Source organism: Rhipicephalus microplus, chromosome X (assembly GCF_043290135.1).
Source record: "Rhipicephalus microplus isolate Deutch F79 chromosome X, USDA_Rmic, whole genome shotgun sequence".
NCBI classification, from domain to species: Eukaryota; Metazoa; Arthropoda; class Arachnida; order Ixodida; family Ixodidae; genus Rhipicephalus; species Rhipicephalus microplus.
The window spans coordinates 55,638,361-55,660,838 of NC_134710.1; the positions used below are offsets into that span (position 1 = coordinate 55,638,361).

General features: G+C 44.2%; 1 long non-coding RNA gene across 1 annotated transcript in view; it reads right to left on the reverse strand.

Moving 5' to 3' along the window:
* LOC142775330 (uncharacterized) overlaps positions 1 to 22,478 on the reverse strand; it is a 33,207-nt gene that overhangs the window by 6,023 nt on the left and 4,706 nt on the right. Inside the window, exons 2-3 of the long non-coding RNA XR_012886737.1 lie at positions 13,691 to 13,908; positions 10,059 to 10,155 (exon numbers count right to left, since the gene is read on the reverse strand). This is a non-coding gene — a long non-coding RNA (uncharacterized LOC142775330). The remainder of the gene's footprint in view (positions 1 to 10,058; positions 10,156 to 13,690; positions 13,909 to 22,478) is intronic.

The following is a 22,478-nucleotide window of genomic DNA, read 5'->3' on the forward strand; positions in this document are numbered from 1 at the left end:
GGTCGGCTGCACCAACTCCACCATTGGAATTCGACATAAGTCTCCTCGTCATCATCATCAGCCTGAATACGCCCAATGCAGAACAAACGCCTCTCCTATGTTTTGCCAGTTAACTCGGTCCTGCGCTGTCCGCCACTTTATACCCGCAAACTTCCTAATCTCATCTGCCCACTTAATCCCCCTCACCCGCTTGCCTAATCTGGAAATCTAGTGTGTGATCCTTAAATATACCATGGGGTTATCATGCCTTCGCGTTTCGTGCCCTGCTCATGGCCATTTCTTCTCAATTTCGACTCTTCTTGCCCCTTGGGGTTACACCTATATGTTTCCTTTCCATTGCACACCACGTCGTTCTCAACTCAAGTTGAATTCTCTTTGTAGATTTCCAGGTTTCAGCTTCGTAGGTAAGTACCGGGAAGATGCAGCAGTTATATGCCTTCAACTCGAGGTATGGTGGCAATCTACCATTCATGATTTGAGAATGCTCGTCGAATGTGCTCAACCCCATTTTATTCTGCTGTCTCTTCAATCTCGTGGTTCAGCTCCGCGGTTAGTACCTGTCATAAATAGACGTTCTCCTTTACAACTTGAAGTGCACTGCCACCTATCTCGAAGCGCTGTCCTCTTCCGAGGTTCTTGTACATTACTTTTGCTTTCTGCAGAATAATTTTAAGACCCACCTTTCTGCTCTCCTTGTATAATTCAGTAATAAAAAATTGCAATTTGTCCGCTGAGTTACGCCATGCAATATCCTCCGTGAAGGGCAGGTTGCTAAGGTACTCACAATTAACTCGTATTCCTAGCTTTTTGCATTATAGGCCTCCGAAAACTTCGTGTAAGCATGCGGTGAATAGCAATGGGGAGATCGTATCCCCTTGTCTTACACTTTTCTTTATTGGTATTATGTCGCTTTCTTTAGAGGAGCACTATGGTGGCAGTTTATCCGCTGTAGATTTCTTCCAGCACGTTTATATATGCTTTCCGGAGCCCTCCACTACGACGTCTCGTATAATTATATGGTGGTTTGGGGATGTTAAATCCCACATATCAATAAAATCTTTAAATATGCTTCGTCGACGCCCTGATTCTGCCGTGTCTGCATCACTGCTGATATATTTACTGAATCAAATGCCTTCTCGTAACATATGAAGGTTATGTATAGTGGTGGAGTGTAACCTGAGCATTTCTCTGTCATGTGATTGATAGTATGAATGTGGTAGATTGTTGAGTAGCCTGTACGAAGTCCTACGTGATCTTTTGGTTACTTGAATTTTGATGGTGCCTTACTTCTGTTAGCAATTACCTTTGTAAATTGCTCGTATACCAATGAGAGCAAGCTGACCAGCCTGTAATTCTTCAAGTCCTTGTCCCCTTTCTTGTGAATTAGGATGATGTAAGCATTGTTCCAATATTTTGGTACCATCGCCGTCAGGAGACACTTCGTAAACAGGGTAGCTATAGTTTTAGATATGAAGCAGCTCTTAGACTAGTCTGTGTAACGTGGTCCCTCCGCACTGAGGTGGTGCCAAGTAGGCCACGCCTTCCCTTGCAGTGCGCGTGCGTGACGTCACGCTCTCCCAAGTCTGTCGCCGCTCGCCGCGTGTCATCACCCTCGCTTCACCCTCTCCCCCTTTCGCAATGCTCAAGCCCACTCCTCCGGTTGGCATCATCTCAACCGCGCCACATTTATCCATCTGTTGGCTAGAAGAAGCCGCGGGTGGGTGCGCTGCGCACGCTCGCGAGCCGTCGTCTAGCCCGGCCGTGGTCCTGTGGTGCCGGCAATGTGGACAGTGCGCCACTGCTTGCCATGCGATCACGCCGGTGGGCCGGACAACGCCGGGTCACGCTTCCCGCTAGTGTGCGCGTACCTTTCTCGGCCGTTGCCGGCGTTGCGAATTAGCAAAGCCGATCGCGTTCGCGAATGGCGACGTCGCGCTTAGAACACCAGTGAGGCGCGAGCCAGGGGATCCTATAGCGCAAGCGTCGGCAGTGGAAGACCAACGACACCGACGAGGTGTGAGTCAAGAACGCCAATCGTGTTCGAGAATAGAGACGACGCGTGGGTAACACCGACGATACGCGAGCTGAGGAAGCCTAGCGCAAGCGTCCTGAACGCGTCCCTCCTTCCGTGCCTTCGCGCTTCAAACAAACGTTTACTCCAGTAAATGCTGTACCGAGTGTCGCTTCAAACCGTTCTTCCAGCACCCGCATCGACGCCCGTTTCTACCCAGTCAACGCCGCGCGCACCACTGACGCTTCTTATCTCATCAGAGTTTCTTTCGGGGACATGGTTCATAGTTTTTCTAACATAATCTCTCCTCCATCTTTCTGCAGATCTGATTTGACCTAATCCTCACTAGCAGCTTTGCCTCTTTGCATTCTCTTCAAGGCTTTCCTGGCTTCTGTCATTACTGGTGGGATGTCATCTGGGGTACCTTATAGTTCTTACATTCATTGCGTTCAATGATAAGGCTGGTTCCCTCGGTAAGAGCCGATTATCTGTTCGGAAGCGATACTCTGAATTCCTGTACTTTCCATCTTTGTGCTAGCTCATTGATTGGCTTCTTGCGTAACAGTTACCAATGTTCCTTCTTCAAGTCTAGGTGAATTCGAGATCTTACAATTATTATATGGCCACTGCATCGTACCTTGCCAAGCACTTCCACATCCTGCACGATGCCTGAGTGTGCACTCAGTATAAAGAATATTTCGTTTTTACTTTCGTCATTAGGGTGCCTCCACGTCCACCTACTGTTCACTTGTTTTCGGTAGAAGGTATTCAAGATCTGTAAACTATTGCGTTCTACGAATTCGACTAATAACGCCCCTCTGGCATTTCAAGTACCAATGCCATAATACCCTACTGCCTGGTCTCCAGCCTGCTTCTTCCCTACTGCTGCTTTTCAACAGAGAATTAAGGATTGGCCACCCTGGTGCATTATCTGGCCACTACCTCCCACACGGATATGCCAGTTCGCGCTCGGCCCTCAGTCCCTAGCGACTGCGAAACAACTGACCATGGTGGTGGTCAGATCTGCGACGCAGCAGAGGGTACTAGAACCTCTGGGTTCACAAGAGCGGAATCTTGGGCTAGTTGGTGCGTATAGTCATATTTGCAAGATTGTTTCAGCGCGCGAACTAAGAAAAAAGGAGAGGGTAGACAGAAAGAGCGCTGACTTCCAACTAACTTTATTTCACAGAGTGGCAAGAATATATACGTCTAAAAAGGATGATTACAGAGCATGAAGGTAAAAAGAAAGCCTAACCTACGCATCAGTAACAAAGCTGCGGTGTACCATGACCCCACATGGTACACCGCAGCTTTGCTCTACAAGTGGAGCGTCTCACCTAAGCTGGTTACCCCGCGCACGTTCTCGTTTCGGTGGCGGAAAAGCTGGTCACTGTCGTGAAGCGAGGCGACAAACCGAATAAGCGCAACAGTGTCAGAAAGAGCCGGCCGGTCGTACTACCGTACGTGCACGACGTCTCACACAGGCTAAAAAAGATTGCTCGAGACTCCAACGTTCTTGTGGTTTTTTCAGCACCGGAAAAATTGCAGAATCTTTGCAAACAGGTCAATACATCTCGCGCAAATTCTGCCTCCTGCTCTATCGCGCACAGGACACGCTACGTCCCATGCGCAGTGGGAGTCGTTTACTTGATTCCACTGACGTGTGGGTGCATCTATGTCGGCCAAACCGGCCGGTGCATAAATGACCGCCTCCGGGAACACCGAAATAATGTGCACAATATGGTACAAGGGCATCTTGGCATTCATTGCCAAGATTCTGGGTGCACCCCCCTCTTTGATCAGTGCTCTATATTGGCAAGGCACAGGGACCAGCTTACCCGAGAAATTATCCAAGCCGAAAAAATACACGTGCTAGGAGATAAATGCGTAAGCACTTCTTCGGTTGCTTTATCACAAGCTGAACGTGATTACCTGGCTGGGCTTTCAGGCAATAGAGGACCCGTCACACGTGCTTTGTTACTGATGCGTAGATTAGGCTTGCTTTTTACCTTCATGCTCTGTAATCATCCTTTTTAGACGTATATATTCTCACCACTCTGTGAAATAAAGTTAGTTGGAAGTCAGCGCTCTTTCTGTCTACCCGGTCTTTTTTCCTTTGTTCGCGCGCTGAAACAATCTCGCAAATATGACTCGGGGTTCAGACAGGCTGCCATTGGAACCTCAACATGGCAATATTTAGCACCAGAACATTATCGTGGGGCAATACATTACAATTCGATCTAGTAGAATCCCCTATACTTTCCTTGGCATTATTGTCTGTTAGATGTCATTAATATTGTGTCAAGCACAAAAAAAAGAAGCCCTTAAGTATACATTTCTTTTTCTAATCATTAACGAGGTCTCGTACTGGCAGACTTCGTGCCTTTAGGTTGTATACGAGGTACTATTGGCCAGGTGCCAGCTCGTAATATGTTCACGTGCTACGTGACGCCAAACAGGCTCATAAAGAGTGTACCACACTTGCCGCCATGGCTACTGGTGGTGCGGACTGACACTCCCACGTTTAAATTCACATATGTACCCAACAAAGTGGCTGGGGGGATAGCCGCCGTGGTAGCTCAGTGGTAAAGCATCGAACGCGTTATTCGAAGGTCGCAGGTTCGGTTCCTGCCCATGGCAAGTTATCTTTTCACACACTTTTCTTTCTTCAGATTTACATAGCAGCTTCCTCTATACTTCCCTTGATTGTCTCTTAGTGTAGTGTCTCTTAGTGTACAAGTGTAGCTGACTGCTCACTTACGCGATCTAGGCCCATCGGCCCATTGCTTGCGCAGCAACACTGACGTTTCAGAATAGGAAAAGCAATGGAGTTCTCATGACGTCACACCAGATCTGTAGGGACGAGTGTGCTGGCGTCCCTTGCAGAGACACTGTGTGCGTCTGTCAAGGACACTGGGTGCTTTCGAAGAGACACTCGATGTGTGCTTCACGGACAAGAGAGGTGTCCGTGATGCGCGCTGCGCCCGTTCAACAACGGGGCTTCCCCCTCCTCCTTAGCATGTCGGCGCCTACAAAAGGCCGGCGCTTCTACTGTCGGGTGGCTTCCTCGCCAACGCTCTGTACATATACGTTGTAAATTTAAACGCTTTATTTTCTTCTGGCTACCTTTTACCTTGCCACTGCCCGGATGCTATTGCATCTGGGCATTGCGACTGTCAGCGCGTTTGTTTTGCTGTATAGCGCTTGTGTCGCACGTGTTTGTGAGAGCAGACAAAACTCAGCACGATGTGCGTCACAGCCTTGTGTGTTCACGTGACCAAGTCACCTATGCATCGACGTCAATACCGAACTCGGCACCACGAAACCGAAACCAAAAATTGTGCACTTAAGTAGAGCAATACTAAATTATTTCTAAAATTACACAAATATTCATGTGTGTGTCATGCTTCCCAGAGCAAAAGAAAACGTTTACAGTGAAGAACACGCATGCCACATATTTGGTGGCACCACCCCTTTAAGGCAGCCTAGAAGCCCGCATACACTCAAAAACGTCACACTCTTGTCGCTCTGAATTCGTACAGTAGGCTCACTCCTGTGTTTTCTGTAATTCGTAAACCAATGGCGAACGCAACTATGACATTAAACTGGCAAGTTTTGAACACACCAGACTTTATGTCAGTTAAGACGATAATGTCACCTCTCACAATCGTTTACAAACACGGGCCCTGCTAGCTTCCACCAATGTGATCATTGTTCGCAGCTAACGTGCATCTCTGTGTGCCTTCGTTTGTGCTGTCGATTACCTCGTGGTGTAGAAAAGCCATTGAATCGAATGTACACGCTTTGAGAGGGCCCAGTATGTATAACACACACACACACACACACACACACACACACACACACACACACACACACACACACACACACACACACACACACACACACACACACACACACACACACACACACACACACACACACACACACACACACACACACACACACACACACGCACACACGCACACGCACACACGTGTGACGTTTCCTTAATTATTCATAAATATTCATGTATTGTCTTGTGTACATTAATTGCCGCAACAAGTAACGCACGTATCTATGTGTATTTATGTGTATCACTTATGTGCATTCCTCCACAGTATGGGCATGCATTCCTCCTGGGGATCAGATGGCCGTCCGTATAAATAAAAATAATCATGTTCGCTCGTCTGTGACCTGCATGACCGTGAATACATGAGACAGACAAGCTCTGTATGTCGACGGTTTATTATTCCAACTTCTTTCAAGGCTGCGCGTCTGGGTCGCTGCCGCGCGAGACTATTGTTCTATGCGCGTTCCAATCCTCGACTGGAACCTGACCACAGACGGCGCCTGATCTGAAATGCTATCCCCCGACAGAGCAGCACGTTTCAACTGAAGCTGCGCGCAAGCCACGTGATGGTTGAAAGGGGCGCCTGAAGGTGCCCTCGCGCTTGAAGGTGCCCTTGCTACTCGGACTGATTCTCGTAGTCTGTCCTATCTGTCCTTGCGTAGTCCCTCTTGCAGTCTCACCACTTTCTATCCCTCGCACTTTGAATTGAGGGCTCACCGTTCGGTTGGTCACGGAGGCTTCGGCACGCAACAATGAGACATTTATATTTTGGTAGAACGGCGCACACTAATAACCATTCGATTCACCGGATACCCATCTACAAGGAATGTGGACGTCACGCACAGTCACGAAAGTGCGTAGGCATTTTAATACAACGCGAAGCATGTGCGTCGCCCATCGAGCTTTCAGCACAAGGGAAATCGAAGTATACGCTCATGTCGCTCGGCCCAAGTATGCGGCAGGCATACATCTCAGAAACGCTTCCCCGTGCAGGAATTTCCCCCCTCCGCGGACACGCCCAGATTTCTGTCCACGCTTTTTTGGGTGGCGTGGTTTGTGTTACTGAGCATTTACCACCTTGTTGAGTAAATAATAATACGAGCACTCGCTTGAAGGTATCACTTATTCAGGTGAGGAATGTGTGCAGACTGATAGGTTTTTTTGTTTTACGTGCCTTAACCACGATGTGGTTACAAGGCACGCCGTAGTACAGGAGCCCGGAATAATTCCGATCACCTGGCTTTCTTTGACGTGCAATATATCTGTATAACTACATGGCTGTTTTCACATTTCGCCTCTATCGAAATGTGGCTGCCGTTGCCAGGGGTCGAACCCCCGACTTTGAGTTTAGCAGCCAAGCACCTTCACTGCTGTGCAATCACGGTTGGTGCGCTCGGACAGAGTAGGATGAAGGTAACAAGAAATGAACGAAAACGCCAAGCACTAACACCGAAGTGATATGGAACGAAGGAGGAGGTAGAGGAGGAAGAAAGGAAGGACAGGGAGGCTTTTCAGACCAACTGGCTACCTTGTGTTGGGAAGAGGGGTGAAGGAAGTAAAACATCGATGTTATAAAAAGGAGAAAACGAGACAATATTACGGCAAAACTATACTGCTTAAGGGCGGTAAGGTGGTGCAACAAGAAGACCCGGTATTGCACACAACGAATAAGCATCTGGTTACGAAAGCAAGTTTCTCGCATTTTGTGCATATATTAGAGACACTTGAGAAGCCTGCACGGAAGCAATTATGAAGGTGATGTAAATATGTCAGGCGCATATCGAAGCTGTCCTGACTCGCTTATTTTCAAGTTTCCTCCCATAGGGGCGAGATTGACTGGCATTTACTTGCTCGCATCCGGTTTATGATCTACCAAGAACATGAAACTTCGAAGGAAACGGAGTTCGGTGATGACGGTAAAAAAAGCTTTGGATTCCCCCGGTTTTGACGAATGCTTCAACAAAAGGGTGGCAGACTATAGCGTCTATAGAAAGGCAGTTTTTTTGCTTTCTCGCATTTCGCGATGTATTAGAAGATGAAAAGATCACTAGGCACGAGCTCACTTACATAACTTTCCATCAGCAAAAGATGCCTGAACCACGCTGATCATGCATTCGACACCATCCTTGTGAAAAGATTAAGCAGGCGCTCTTTGTTCTACAATAAGGGTATTGCATTACAAGCGCAGCTTCAATATACTTCATCTTGATTTCAGCAGGGTGATTCTACGTAAGATCGAACAAAGCATGGCTTGTCGACCTTTTCAGTTTCTTTCAAAATTTCATATATTGTTGCCTCATCAGTGGAAAGAAGATATGCGCAGTAATTTTGCTGTAAAATCTTTTTTATGAAGCACAGTAATTTAATAAAGATGAAGAGGTGGAGTGCCACGCTTACCTGCTCTTCTGTGTTTTTTTTTTTCGAATTTGAGGATGAATTACACAAAATATATTAAAGGTACGCACCTCAAAATTCTTTAGCTAAACATGGACGTACTTTTGTTTATGTTCAATTGTATTTCAAATCTCTGCGTAGTGTAGATTTCTGAACAAAAATTTTGAAATTTGACCTAAAAAAACTTTATTATTGCTTATTTTGCAGGCCTTTATTCCAAAAAGTGCTCATGACAAAGCGGTGAAAATTCCGCTATATTTTCCAAGCATGCTTATTTATAGGACCACAAAAGCTCATATTAATAACACTCTTCAATCAGAATATATAATAGCGTTAACTTTAAGAAAAGAGCATGCAAGGAAAACTTCTGACGATGATTAAAAACATTTTTGATAATTTTCACACCTTCCCCACGTATTGTTTTGCAGATAAGCTTTCAAAATAAATGAAGACGTGCTGCATTATATGTTTTCACTCGGCGTTACGGCCCGTCAAAAAATGCCCTGGAGTGAGGATTGGCAACGGTAGTTGGACTTCCTGCATGCTAAGTATGGAATGCATTCCTCTACTGCAGTTTCTTAGAAGGCAAGCAGCACTTAAATAGCTGTCGATTGCACTGAGGACGCCGATTTGGAAGTGATTTGGAATCTCTCTGTTTCATTCGTAACTCCGCATCAACACGACATAGAAAATAAAGAAACATTAAAGTAAGGTGCGGCAGCTGAGACAATTGGACAATTTATTCCAATGTGAAACCAAAACATCACCACTTGATAAAAAAGTATAATTTGGAACAAACGAAACTAAAGATAAAAGTAACATGTCTTCTGAATACATCACCCTGAGGTTAAATAACAAAGTTTAAGTTCGCAAGGGCTTTTTATATATTGGCCAGGCGGCGTCATTAATAATATGTCCCGCATCACGAGCGACGGAAACTTTTCTTGCGAACAATTCTTTCGTTTGGCGTATTTGCGGATATATACGGGCATAAGTTACTATGGCCTGCTTTGCAAAAATGACTGCCCTTATGTGAAGCGATATTGTTCTCGGCGTCTGACGAACAAGTATCCTCGATCAATGCGTCAAACGTCCAGTACGACTTTGCCAGTTTCCTCAATGACTCGCTTCATGTGTTCCGGTAAAGCGTCTACTTTGTGCAGCTACGATGTACGCCTGTAAACTTGAACAACACTCTTAATGTGGAAATATATGAGCGCACAAGGTATAAGGAAGGATGCACTTGACAGGAAAGATGCTATGTAGTGCCAAGTGGCCCGGAATTCCACTTTATTGAACTACACTCGTTCATAATCGGGTGACATACGTTGACTTAGTCTCTTTTACAAGACTTAAGTGTGTATTGACACAGCAACCATTCTGGATAACCTGTGTGCGATTTCACTTGAGCGCGACGGTCATGAGCGGATATGGCCACCCGCCTTAAAGAGGAACTGCTCTTAATTTTATTGCATGGCGTACGTCATATCTGACAAAGCAGTGGCCTTACCAACTGACGGTGATTCACTAGCGACACAATGGGAGTGTTCATTATATTAGAGCGGAACAACTTGTGCGTAAGCAAACTGTTGGTTGTATATTACTCGAGTACAGCCGGGTACATTACCTGAGTACATCACTGCACTGAAAAGTATACGAGATTATGGGCAAATTCTAATTACAGAGTGTAAGAGGTGAGCTCTTCTTATTTTGGCCTTGATGGCCCTGTGTATGATAACGGTTCTAGCGTAGGGTGTGCAGCCGTTGATTCACATCTCTATAGCGTATCTTGCCTACACTTACCCGCCTTGGCAGCTTAGAGGTGACCCTGTCACGTTACTGAAATGGAGGTCATCGGTTCGATTCCTGGCGCCGGCTGCAGCATTATGATAGAGGTGATCTGAAAAAAAAAAGCTCTTGTGTAATTGAATTGAAGTGAACCTTAAAGAAGCCCACGTAGACGTAAGTGATCCGTAGCCTACTTTGGCGGCCCTCATATTGTGAATTTATATGGCATGCAAAATCACAGAATATATTTTTTGTGTTCCGACATTTAGCGGTGCCTAATATTGCAACATGTATCATTTAGAGTGAGTAAGCGCACAACAGACAAGGACGTAGAAGAGACAGACACATACAGAGCGCTACTTTCAACTGATCTTTTATTTTCGCACGAACCGATAAATATATACCGAGCGGGCGGAAATAACATAAACATAAAGAACATATCGCGGAATCACATCGTAGAACCAAGCACGTGTACACTGCACTACATAGTAAAAGTACAAGTCACTGTGTCGAATCGAGGTAATGAAGTTCTTTTTGAGAAAGCGATACTGATGGTTGGCTAACGCACATGTCAGATAATTTCGCGATTTCGTATGCCTCCATAATCTCCCTTGTCATTTTGCCAGGAGCCTTAGATAGAATTTTTGTTCTTTCGAAGAGGGGTATACATCCACAATCTCGGCAATGGATGCCCAAATGGCCCGAGATTGCTTTCGTGACATTATAATGATGTTCTTTCAATCTCTGATTAATACATCGGCCAGTTTGACCAATATAGGTTCTTCCACAAGAAAGCAGAATAGCATAAACAACATTGCGAATGCAGTTCACAAAAATTGTTCGATGATTAATAAGGCAGGTGTTTGCACTGTTACACTGAGAATTAACGCGTCGACACAACCTATGTAGACGTTCGGGAGCTGAAAAGATCACATCCACTCCTGCCTTTCCCGCGATCCTTCTGAGATTATGCGATACACCATGCAAGTACGGAACGACGGCCACTTTTTTTGCTGTACGACCATTACTGCCTTTAGGTGGGTGTTTTAGCTTCCTGCTCAAACCCTCAGCGACAGAGCTCAGCACACAAATTGGGTAACCAGACTCTGCTAAGCGCTTGGCTTGGTTCAGAAAACTGCTTTCAACTTTGTGATTACAGGACTTCCTAAGAGAGTTATTAAAACAGGATTGTACAACGGCGCGTTTCACGAGCTTGGAATGGGCGGAGGAAAACGGCAGGACGGGCTTATTGCCCCTTGGCTCATAACTCCAACACACTTTCTCAGATGAAAAGTAGATACCTAAGTCCAAAAACCTAATGAAATTGCCCTCGGGCTTTTCATGCGTCAAGACCAATGGAGAAAGGGTTTCCGTGAAAGTGGTTACTATTTTTGAAACCTCATTGTCGAAACTACATGAGTCATTGTTTAAAACAATCAAGAAATCGTCGACAAATCTAAACACACGTACAACATCAGGGTGATTTTTGAGGCGATCATAAAGGGCCTGGTCGTGATAGGCTAAGTACAAGTCACTTAAGCAAGGGGCAATACAAGAACCAATACAGATTCCATTCTTCTGTTTAACAACAGTACCATCCCATGAGGCGTAAGTGGAATTAACATACAAATAAAGAAGTTCCAAGAACTGATCGCAAGTCAAACCGGAGGCGTTTTGAAAACGTACTGACCCAAACTTGTCTAGGCAACGGCCTACACATGTCATAAGGTCATCTTGAGGGAGAGAATAATAAAGATCCTTCAGATCAATAGAGAAGGCTAAAAAGTTTCTGTCATGATTGTTTTTAAAGAAATCCACGACATGTTCAGAGTTACTTACTAAAAATGGATCTTCGACTGGCAAAAGCTTCAAAAACTTCTTTAAAAATACTGCTACATGTTTCTGCCAGCTAGCGTTTTCCGACACTATCACACGGAACGGGAAACCCGGTTTGTGCGTTTTTGCTGAAAAAAATACATCAAGATGATTCTTCGTGCTTTTTTCAATGGATCGAGACAAATGATCGAGCTTGAAGCTTTTGCACAAGTTTTTTGCGTCGTTTTGAACTTTCTTAAGGGCCACGTCTTTATGAACCCTAAAAGTAGACGAAATAGATTCATGAGCTTTTGAATTATACTTAGTCCGATCTAAAACCACAAAACCACCTTCCTTATCCGCGGGAACAAGTGTGAGCGAATGCTCCTTCATATACTTAACAGTTCTGAACAAGGAAAACTTTCCTGCTAAGGAACGGGAACGCATAAGTACATCCACACCTTCCGATACACACCTATCCGACTCGGCGTCAGGCACTTGCTTGGAAACTTGTCGCACCATTCCCAACAGTTCGGGAGCAGATTTCTTGGGTTCAACAGCGAACTTTGGCCCAAGTTCCAGTACCTCTCGAATGTTGTCTGGTAGCGTGGTGTTGCCGATGACTTTCACCTGGCTTTTCGGCACGGGGGTCTTCTTACGAAGGCTCTGCCTCAGGCCTGGCAAAACGTGATTCCATAGGAATTCCGTCGTGCGGTTGATGATCCGTGAAAAGTGAGCCCAAGTGTTTTCCGATCCTGTAGTCTTCAGGCGCAGTCTCAAGATATCTCTGTACATTCGCACTTGTCGATGCCATTCCGAGCGCATTAGTTTGCAGATCCGAATGCCGTGGCTGATTGAGGGCTGGCAGAACCCAAATAAAGCGAGAACTTCGGGTGGCAAAATTTTGTGACGGACACAGAAGCCGAGCATGCGAGCTCTACAAGCAGCTGTTGCGGTATATATTTATCGGTTCGTGCGAAAATAAAAGATCAGTTGAAAGTAGCGCTCTGTATGTGTCTGTCTCTTCTACGTCCTTGTCTGTTGTGCGCTTACTCACTCTTAATGGATTCAAACCAACTAGCCCACCAACGTGTTTTGGCAATGTATCATTTTTTCTTCCTGTTCAGGCATCCTGGACATTAATAATAGATACTGCATTATAAAAATCGTTGCAGGATGTTGTTTTTTTTGGGGATTTTTTTTCTTATTCAGAAAAATATTTGCGCTGTGTAAAGTTTAGGGTGCGCACTTTTACAGAAGTATAAATATTCGCATTGTGGCATAGCTTCTATTCGATAAACTTGTATGGTAATCGAAACAACGCTAACTTTATTCTATAAGCTAGGTTTTATTTCATGTGGCGTCTTTTTCACCTTCAAAAGATAGGCAGCAAAATCGTTACGACAAACCCAATGTTGTTTTAAATAGGAGGCTCCTGTTCTCGTAGCATCATCATTTGACCCATATCTGTATTTTTTTTATTCACGAGGAGATACAGCGTCGCAGTTATCGCAAGCAGCCTAACCAAGTGTGCAAAGTAAGTTTTATGTTAAAAAGCACCTGTTCGAAACAGAAGGCTCGATTCTTTGTTTCGTGAAAGTACTAGAACATGCGTTTCAGATTTCTTTTTCTCTTCCTTTTCCTCTTGCTCCTTCTTCTTCTGTCTCTATCTACACTGTTGTGATTACTTTCGATGAACAGAGATGTCCGCCATCAGGCAGCATGAGAGTTCGGGGCGAAGATCAGCAGAGGTGAGCAGGCACATTCAAATAAAAATAGAAAGAGATAGAAGGAGGAAACAACGCTTAGCATCACCCACTGGGAGCACTTACGCCTTCGTTCTAACGGAACAAGCCCATGCTTTGCCGGGATGTTTAGCCGTAGGCCTAATGGAGGGCATCGCCGTGAAGCCTGGCTGAAATCGTCTGACGGCCGAGATAATGTCGGGATGCTCCCTCGTCTCCCACCTGGCTCTCAGGGACGTGACCCGCACGTCTCACGACGCTTTGGAAGCGAAGCATCCGAATGTACGAGGAGCACGGCCAGGCTTCTGCGCATTTGTGCGAAAGTAAGAGGAGCGCTGTGGACTCTCGTCCTTACGCATGCTAGTAATGCTTACAAGGCTGTACCACCCCTAGCCTGAGCTTTTTTTCTCGTTTTTATCTTTTCTGTCGGGCACATCCTATGTGTAGAAAATACGCGTGAACATTCGCGAAAAAGGCTATGAGAAGAGCCCCTCCTCCACATACGTACATAAGAAGCGGAAACGTCGGTTTGGTGCATGGCCTAGCCTCGGCGGAAGACCTGGATGGCCGATCGGTCCGGGACATGTTGCTATTGTCGAAATCGTCTTAGCTATGATATGACTCTGTGATAAGTAAGTGTATAGAAAGTTAATGTAGTATTTCTTTAAATTAGGTAGTTCGGATGAACAACATCAAGTTGCGTGAATTGGTGAAGTGTCTCTGCATCCTATAGCTCGCACTAAGTTCCCAGAATGGCGGAGGAATCGATTAACTGTGACTTTTGCTATGAACGTGTCGCCTTCAGCTTTCTTCTCTCACCTTGCAATCTTGAGTTCGCTTTATTTTTTTCTCTGTTTCAAACAGTTAATTAACCAATATTTACTGCTTCCTATATATTTTATATTTTTTAAATCAACACTAAAGCGTGCTAAAGTTTTCAATCGATGCTTGTAAGCGCGGAAAACGCATTGGACATTTTTTTATCACAAATTCTTAATTTGAAAAGATTAATTCAAACGCTGAAAGTATGCTGAAAGCAGTAGCAGATGAACATGATAGCAGTTATTCCCCAGCTTAGTGGGGGAGGTGAACGATATTTCGGCAGCTTCTATTTTAAAATATTCAGCCATTGAGTGTGTCTCCAATACCAGTGTTTCAATCACTAAATGTGTCTTCTTGCGCGAGCATGTATGTGTAGGCACATTTGATTGATATGTGGGGCTTGACATCCCATAACCACCATATATGATTACGAGAGACGCCGTAGTGGAGGGTTCCTGAAAGTTCGAGCACCAGGGGTTCTTTAACGTGCACCCAAATCTGAGCACCCGAGCTTACAACATTTTCGCCTCCATCGAAAATACAGCCCCTGCAGCCGGGATTCTATCCCGCGACCTGCGGGTAAACAACCGAGTACCTTAGCCACTATACCACAGCGTTGGGGCGTGTAGGCACATATAATGAACTAAACTAGAATGTATGCTGATGTCATTTTTATACATTTGTTGTGACTGATTATGCATTTTTATGTCACTATTTTTCTATCACTCAATGATCAAGGTGGGAGCTGTGGTTTAAAGCAGAATGAATAAATAAATAAATAGGTAAATAATAAATAATTAAATAAATAAATAAATAAATACTTCTTCTTCTAAGCATATATGCACACAAATAAGCAACAAAGATCGTTATTTAAAAGGGTGGCGTGCCCAACTGCTAACTGTTCCCCGCGACAGTGATATAGTTACGACAGCGAGTGGCGTTAACTTCGAGAAACGCTTTCTTTGATCCAATAGCAACGTTGAAGTTGCAAGTGACGAGAATAGTTGACGGCGACAAATCACCGTCGACGACAACGAAGCCATCATTTACGTAACAGAGTGGACGTAAGGATGTTCGCCCAAGCGAATTTCAGTCTCAAAGCCCTGACCTATGTCGCAGTAAAAATTACGAGAGGAGCAGCCGCAATGATGACGAGACCCGCGGCTGATTTAGACAAGCTCGTCGGCCGAGGCACCGCTCGGCATCGAGCCACGAGATTCTGGGACACACGCCAGACCAGCGTCGTCGCAAACGAGCGCCGTGAGACGGGGGAACGTCTTAAATTGCGCGGCAAGTTATTTCTTTGCACTGAATGTCTTGCACAGGCATTGTTGACCTTATGTGCGAAACACGCAGACTCTGCTACTCCGCAGTTTTCGCTGCACGTTGTTTGCGTTCGGCACCAAATTTTTCACATTTTCATGAGTCATTTACTGATTGCTTTACAGGCAGTTTGCTGCAAAATATTCAAGGAAGCGTGCTACTGAAAGCGTGTCCGCGAATTCGTCCACAAGTCACTAAAAGGCGCCCGGCGAAGTTGGCTTCTAAGCAATAATGTTATTTATGAGGTGAAGCCAGCCTCTGCAATACAATGTGGTTCTCGGTTGATTGCGCAATGCGGGCGGCCTAAATGCACGCCGCCAGCTAGTCAAAGGCTCCAAGATGGGGCCCATTGTGTGCTCGATGCGTTATGAACACCGATTGTGGTATAAAAATGTTATAGGGTGCGATAGCGATGTCCCAAGGAGGTGCCCCAGCCGCTTCTGATGCATTGAAAGTAGTGAGAAGCACAGCGTATAGATTGTTACGCTTAAATGAGCATCCTATTGAAATATCTAAGTAAATTTGGGTGGTTGTCGCTACACATTAAGCTACACACTGTAACAATAGTCATCTCTAAACAGCAGGTGACTTGAGTGGTATGTATAGTTATCGAATACACTTGAAGCCTGCAAAACAATGAAAGCCTAACGAGCCACTGCCCTCCGCCTCGAAAAAAATTCGGACTTTTTAAAACTCTATCTGCCCAGCAGCTACTTTTCAAACATTAAAAGATACCGTAAAAAGACTAGTGGTACCTCTACGGGTGTTTCAATTTTAGTGGCTGTGCTACGGAGATTTACAGAAGACAGGACGGGCAAACACCAACAAGAGAAAGAAGTAAAGACACCACAACTGCCGACTGACAACTGCATTAGCACACAACAGCGGGAAAAAAAGAAGGCACGAAAAGTCATCTTTACATGCTCATGCAATAGGAGAACCTACCAATGCGTCACGCATTGTGCTGACAGGCATTTTTTTAGAATAAATACTTAGAAACTAGCTCAGCCCTGTGTTACGCTGGAATATATTACGAACTTTTCCTGACCATCAAACGTTTTTCTATTTAGTTTCATCAAATGTTTTGGAGGATTGGTTCTACAGAGCAGAAACCGTCCGAGATAGTCAACAGCGTAAAAAAAAAAAAAGAAGGCTCAGTTTTGTTTTTGGGCGTACCTATAAAAAGAATAAACTGTACCTTATCCAGGGGCGTAAGCAGAAACTTTTTAAAGGGGAGAGGGTGGGGGGGGGCACTTTATTGCTTTGTGTGCCAGGCGAAAAAAATTCGGGGGAAGGGGGAGGGGTAGAAGCCTGGTTTGCCACTTCCTAATTACGTTATTGCTCCTATTCTGCTTCTGTCTGTCACAAACATAGTCACAAAAGACACCATAGCCAGTTTGAATTCAGATTGAACTGTTTATTACTAAACTTCCTTTGTCAACAGATAAAAATATATATATACTTTTAGTGAGCGAAACAAGATTATCATAGACCTTAAGAACATCGTCGAGGTCTGAGATAATCTTATTAAATACGGCGACTAAAAAGAGTTGATTCAATAAGAAGCGCGTTGTTTAGTAAACAAATAACGGTGGGCACTAACCGAGTCCACAACAGGGAAAAGAAAGGACGCGTCTACTTTGATGTCGTTCTCAAGGATTAGATGAGCATGGTGCAGGTTTACTTTTCCTACATACGGGAGCGCCCTCACATGTGCTGTGGTAGGAATGAATTCAAGGATTTACCTTGCTTGGGCACTCCCTCCACAGGCCAATGCTGTAGCGACTTTTTGAGATATAATAAAGTTATGTTCACAAAATCTACTGTGATGATTGCAAGGAACGTCTACGACAGCACAAGAATGGTTTCCGTTGCTTAGACGGGCAGCATAGATCAGTTGCGGGACACTGCGGTACTTTTGGCTGCCGAGTACATATCGACGTCGCAGACAAGATAAATTCAGGAGGAGCTGTTTTACCTTGAGTGGCGGCCCTCTCTTGTCGCCTCTGGCGTGCCAACGAACCGCTCAATGGTAGCGTCGCCCCCACCCTACGCATCTTTACCTCCAGAAGCCGTGTACTGGACGAACAAAAAGCATTTGTACTTTTTTCCGGAACAATCTCTGATCAAATAGCAGGAGAGTCGCAAACTCGCAAGGTCATTAGAAAAAACTAAGAAGGCCCAAACAAGACACACGCATCGCTACTAGCAACAATTTTTTTTTCTCAAACACGACCTCCCAATAATATATACCACACACGCAACAGTGAACACAGATCTCTTGGCGGCAAAAATATTTTTTTCACTAGTAGCGCAGTGTGTGTCCCTTTTCTTCCCTCTTGTGTCCTGTTGTTGAGTTAGCCGTGTAACCAGTTACTTCGAAAGATCTGGGTTGATTTCTTGTGAGCCTTTATAGGGCCTTGTTGCGTAAAACAGTCTCATCATGTTCGTATTCCGTTCCGACTGACATCAGTTTTACATCACTGCCGACGCAAGCACGTCCGGGAGCCAGCAACTTCTTATGAGGATCTCTGTCAAACGTTATTACTGTTTTAAAAAGAGCTATTTTTCCTACTTCAAAAACAAATTTATCGTCTTATGTTATACCTATAACCGCGCATATGCAGGTATTATGCAAAGAGATATTTTCGAGGATTTCGTTTTATCACTTGTCACCCGTGCTGTGTGGGCATGACCAAGAAGATGTCGACCAATTTCTGACAGCTGATGGCAATTACGGAATCGAAATAGTACTCAATAGTTGTACTATACCAGCCCCGTTCACGTCTACACAAAAGCGCGTGGCATCATGCTTGTACACTTTTTTAGGGAGCTAGCGTTTACTGTAACTATATGGCCGATAAAAAAATACGATAGCCCTCACTTTGTGTAGTTGTCAAATACGCTGATATTGCTGTCAACAAGGTTAGTCTTTTCGCAAAGTTACAATTTTCTTTTGCTTCCATATAGAGGACCTTGATTTCAATAAAGAAAATACACAATCAAAGATGTACCAGAGCTTCGACGCTAACCTTTACCAACAGTATTTTAAAGAGAAGACAAAATAGAAAGCACACAAGCAGTGCCAACTTGTAACATCGGCTAGCTTACTTTATTTCTTCGCAAAGTTACAAGCAAACACGAAGACCGCAAATCTGATCACAGCCATAATTCGTGACACGGCAAAGAATGCAACGACAAATGCTTCACGGAAAGGCTGCGTTATTCAATACAAACCACGGTCACATATTATAGTCGATCAGCATAGAAAAAAAGCAAGAAAAATAACGGACAAATTCCCCGACGAGGGTTTTTTTTTTTTCGATAGGGAACCTTTGTACGGTCAGTATTTAAATAGCATTGCAATCTCTGTGGAAAATATTCTCTGGAAGCAAGAAAACACGATGAGTAGGTAAAACACTTCTTTAAAATTCAGACCAGCACTTTTTTTCAGGAATATCTTTCTGACGTAAGGTAATTTTGAGGGAATGATTACACGAATTCAATAACACAGTGTTATATATCATAGTATTGGTGTAAAATAATATGTCTACACAGAAGAGGCCGAGGTGTGTTGTTGTCTTTTTTCAGTATTCAACGTTAGGTAGTACAGAATGAAATTGCTAACCACAGATACGGGAAGACGGTTCCATTCAAGCGATTCCATTCTGTGGATCAAAGACTTGTACCGCAAGCTTCGGTTCAACTGTCACCCTTGCATTGTCCCCTACTCTATAGACCCATTCCACGTTTGTAAACAAGTGTAGGAACCGTCGACATAATGAGGCGCTTGTAGCGACGTCGCTACAAGCGACCCAGTACGTAGACGGTGTGCCCATGGAATAGGTGTATACGTGCGTTGCATAAAAGATTGACAGGTAGAAAAGAATGACGGCCTGCCTGCCTCTGTGTTTGGGTTCGGATCAGTCGCAAGAAACTGAAAACAAGTTTAGGAAAGAGACCACCTTTCCTGGTATCACGTTTTCAGTTGCGCGGAGAAAGCACCACGAATATATATGTCCTTGGCTTCTATGACTTGATGTCTGGATACATACTTTTGCAGTATGAGATTTTAGCGGGGTAAAACATGCTGGTACATACGTTTCCACCTTGTCATGGTGCAAGCAATGCGTAGAAAATTGATGTAGACGAATTTATCAAAACTTTAATGCACGCTCATTTACAGTACAGGAAGAGTTCAAGCGCAATGTAGATTGGTGCTGAGTCACTTGTTACTGGCCTGGCCGTTTGCGCCTTCGATTACGAAGCCTTTGGGCGCAGAGCATTTTAGAATGGCAACAATTTGAATAATGCCACGGCTTTAAGCTTTTGATTGCGGTGGATAAGAACTTTAATACATTATTCACGAACCCCCACCCCCCAGGCTCCTGCAGAAGTATTGTGTGTGGGTGGGTAGGGGGTGATAACACATTGTACGCTAAGATAAGTGCAAGCGTTAAAACGCAATTATACATTTTATGTTACATAAAACTATAACATTATATAATTGTTAGCGACAGCAAACGTGACATAAAGCTAATAAACACAATGCAGAGAAACTCATATGTAATGGTACACCAGATAACTATAACGAATGATACAATAGTTAGCGAAGGGCATGCTTATAAATTAATTGAAAGTAGAAGCCAGTGGTCATGAATAAATAGTGGTTACTCCTCGACAAAACAATACAGGGTCATGAATGTTGACAAGATTATCGGGAAGACCATTGCATACTTCGTATGCTCCTGGCAATGCTTATGAGTTGAATGCGTTAGTGCGTTTGAAAATGCCTTTGAAGGAATGCTTATTGTGCAAATGGTGAGACGTTCGTGTAGCTCGAAAACACAGGGCATGCAAACACGGACACAAAAGGTCAAGACACCACAGAAGCCTATACTATAATACAACTCAAGTTGCGCACAAGTGCAGAAAAGAAAGAAGGCACGAAAGCTAATCTGCGCGTGCCCATGCAATATGCGAACCTATAAATCTGGCACACGTGGGGGTTTACGTGAAAGATAACTGTTACAGCATTTGATTCCATCTCTATGCAAAGCAATCGACGGTTAAATCACTCATTCTCTACCAGTATTGTCGATATGCCGTACCTCATGTCGGCTATAGGGGAAAAAGGAGGGTGGCTTCGTGCTCACTCAATGCTATTTTGTGAAAGAAGCAGATCAAAGTGATCTTTCTGCGGGAAGGCAACGATAGCGAAGATTTATTGCGAGTTCAATAAATCTCGGCTGCAATCTTTAGCAATGAAGCACGTGGTGCAGCTTTGAACACGCCCAAGGGCGCGGATTAGGAGGCCTGATGAGCGAATCGATGAGGTAAACACTCATTGAAGATGAACGAATGTTACATATGCAGGGGACTTGGTCATTGTTGAATCGTCTTAAGGACCGTGTGCTGTCCGATGTCAGTGCATGTCAAAGAACACCGGATGGTCAAAATTTCTAGAGTGCTCCACGACGGCATCTCTCATAATAATATCATGGTTTTGAGACGTAAAACACACATATTATTATTATGTTGGAGTGTCATTAAAGGTGCGTATAAGGTAATAAAATTTGGCGTATGTCCAAAAATCGCGGTATGATTATGAGAGACGCTGTTGGCTTCGGAAATTTCGACCATCTGGCATTATTTGAAGTGCACTGACATTGCACACTGCACGGGTATCAACCATTTCGCCTCCATCGAAATGCGACCGCCGTGGCCGGTGTCGAACCCGCGACCTTTGAGTCAGCAGCCGAGCCCCATATCCACTGCTCCACAGCTGCGGAGATACGTTTAAGGTAGCCGAGAGTGCGAGATTCCCGCGCTGAAACTATTTACATGCGTGATATATGTGGGTGAAAGATGCGTAACAAGGTATTTGTAAGATGATGTGCGTGTTAGGTGACAGTTACTAAGAGTATAGTTGAAGGGTGAAAATGATTTATTGCAGGTTCATTAGCTTACACTTATCGGTATTAAGCGCCATTTGCTAGCGTGAACACCAATTACTTATAATAACTGGGTCTTCTTGAAAAGTGAGATTATCTGACGATGAAGGTATTTTACAATATATCTCGCGATCACATACGAAGAGTCGTATAATAGAGGAGATATACGATGGTATACGTTATGAATGAAAAATAAAAGTAACAACCTAAAGTACTACTCTGGGGACGCTGGAAGTTTGATCAGTTAGAGGAGATGAGAAAGAATTAGTATCGGTATATACGGCTTACGGAATGAAAGAAAGTTTCTGAGCCAGGATAAAGTCACGGAATCTAGATTAAGCGACGACAGTTTAGATATTAGATGACAATGCGGAACACAATCAAAGCTTTTGGGGAAACTGATGAATATGCAGTCAATGTCAATGTACTTATCCATGGCCATGCACAAATTATTGGTTAATTCTACTAGTTGAGAATCGCATGAAAATCTTTCTTTAACCCATGTTGGTTCTGAAAAAAATAAATTGTTGGTTTCAAGCTGCTCGGCGATGTTCAAGGCAACTAAATGCTCAAGCAGTTTGCACGGTGCACTTGTTATAGTTATAGGAGGATAATTACTAACGTTAGATTTGTTGCCTAATTTGATTTGAATACAGGTGTGATTTTGCCGATTTTCCATTCATGTGGTATTTCACCGGTTGACAATGAATGTTTGAAATTGATACTATAAAGCATGGTACTAGAAAGTACTAAAAGTAAGTATACTATAAGAAAAT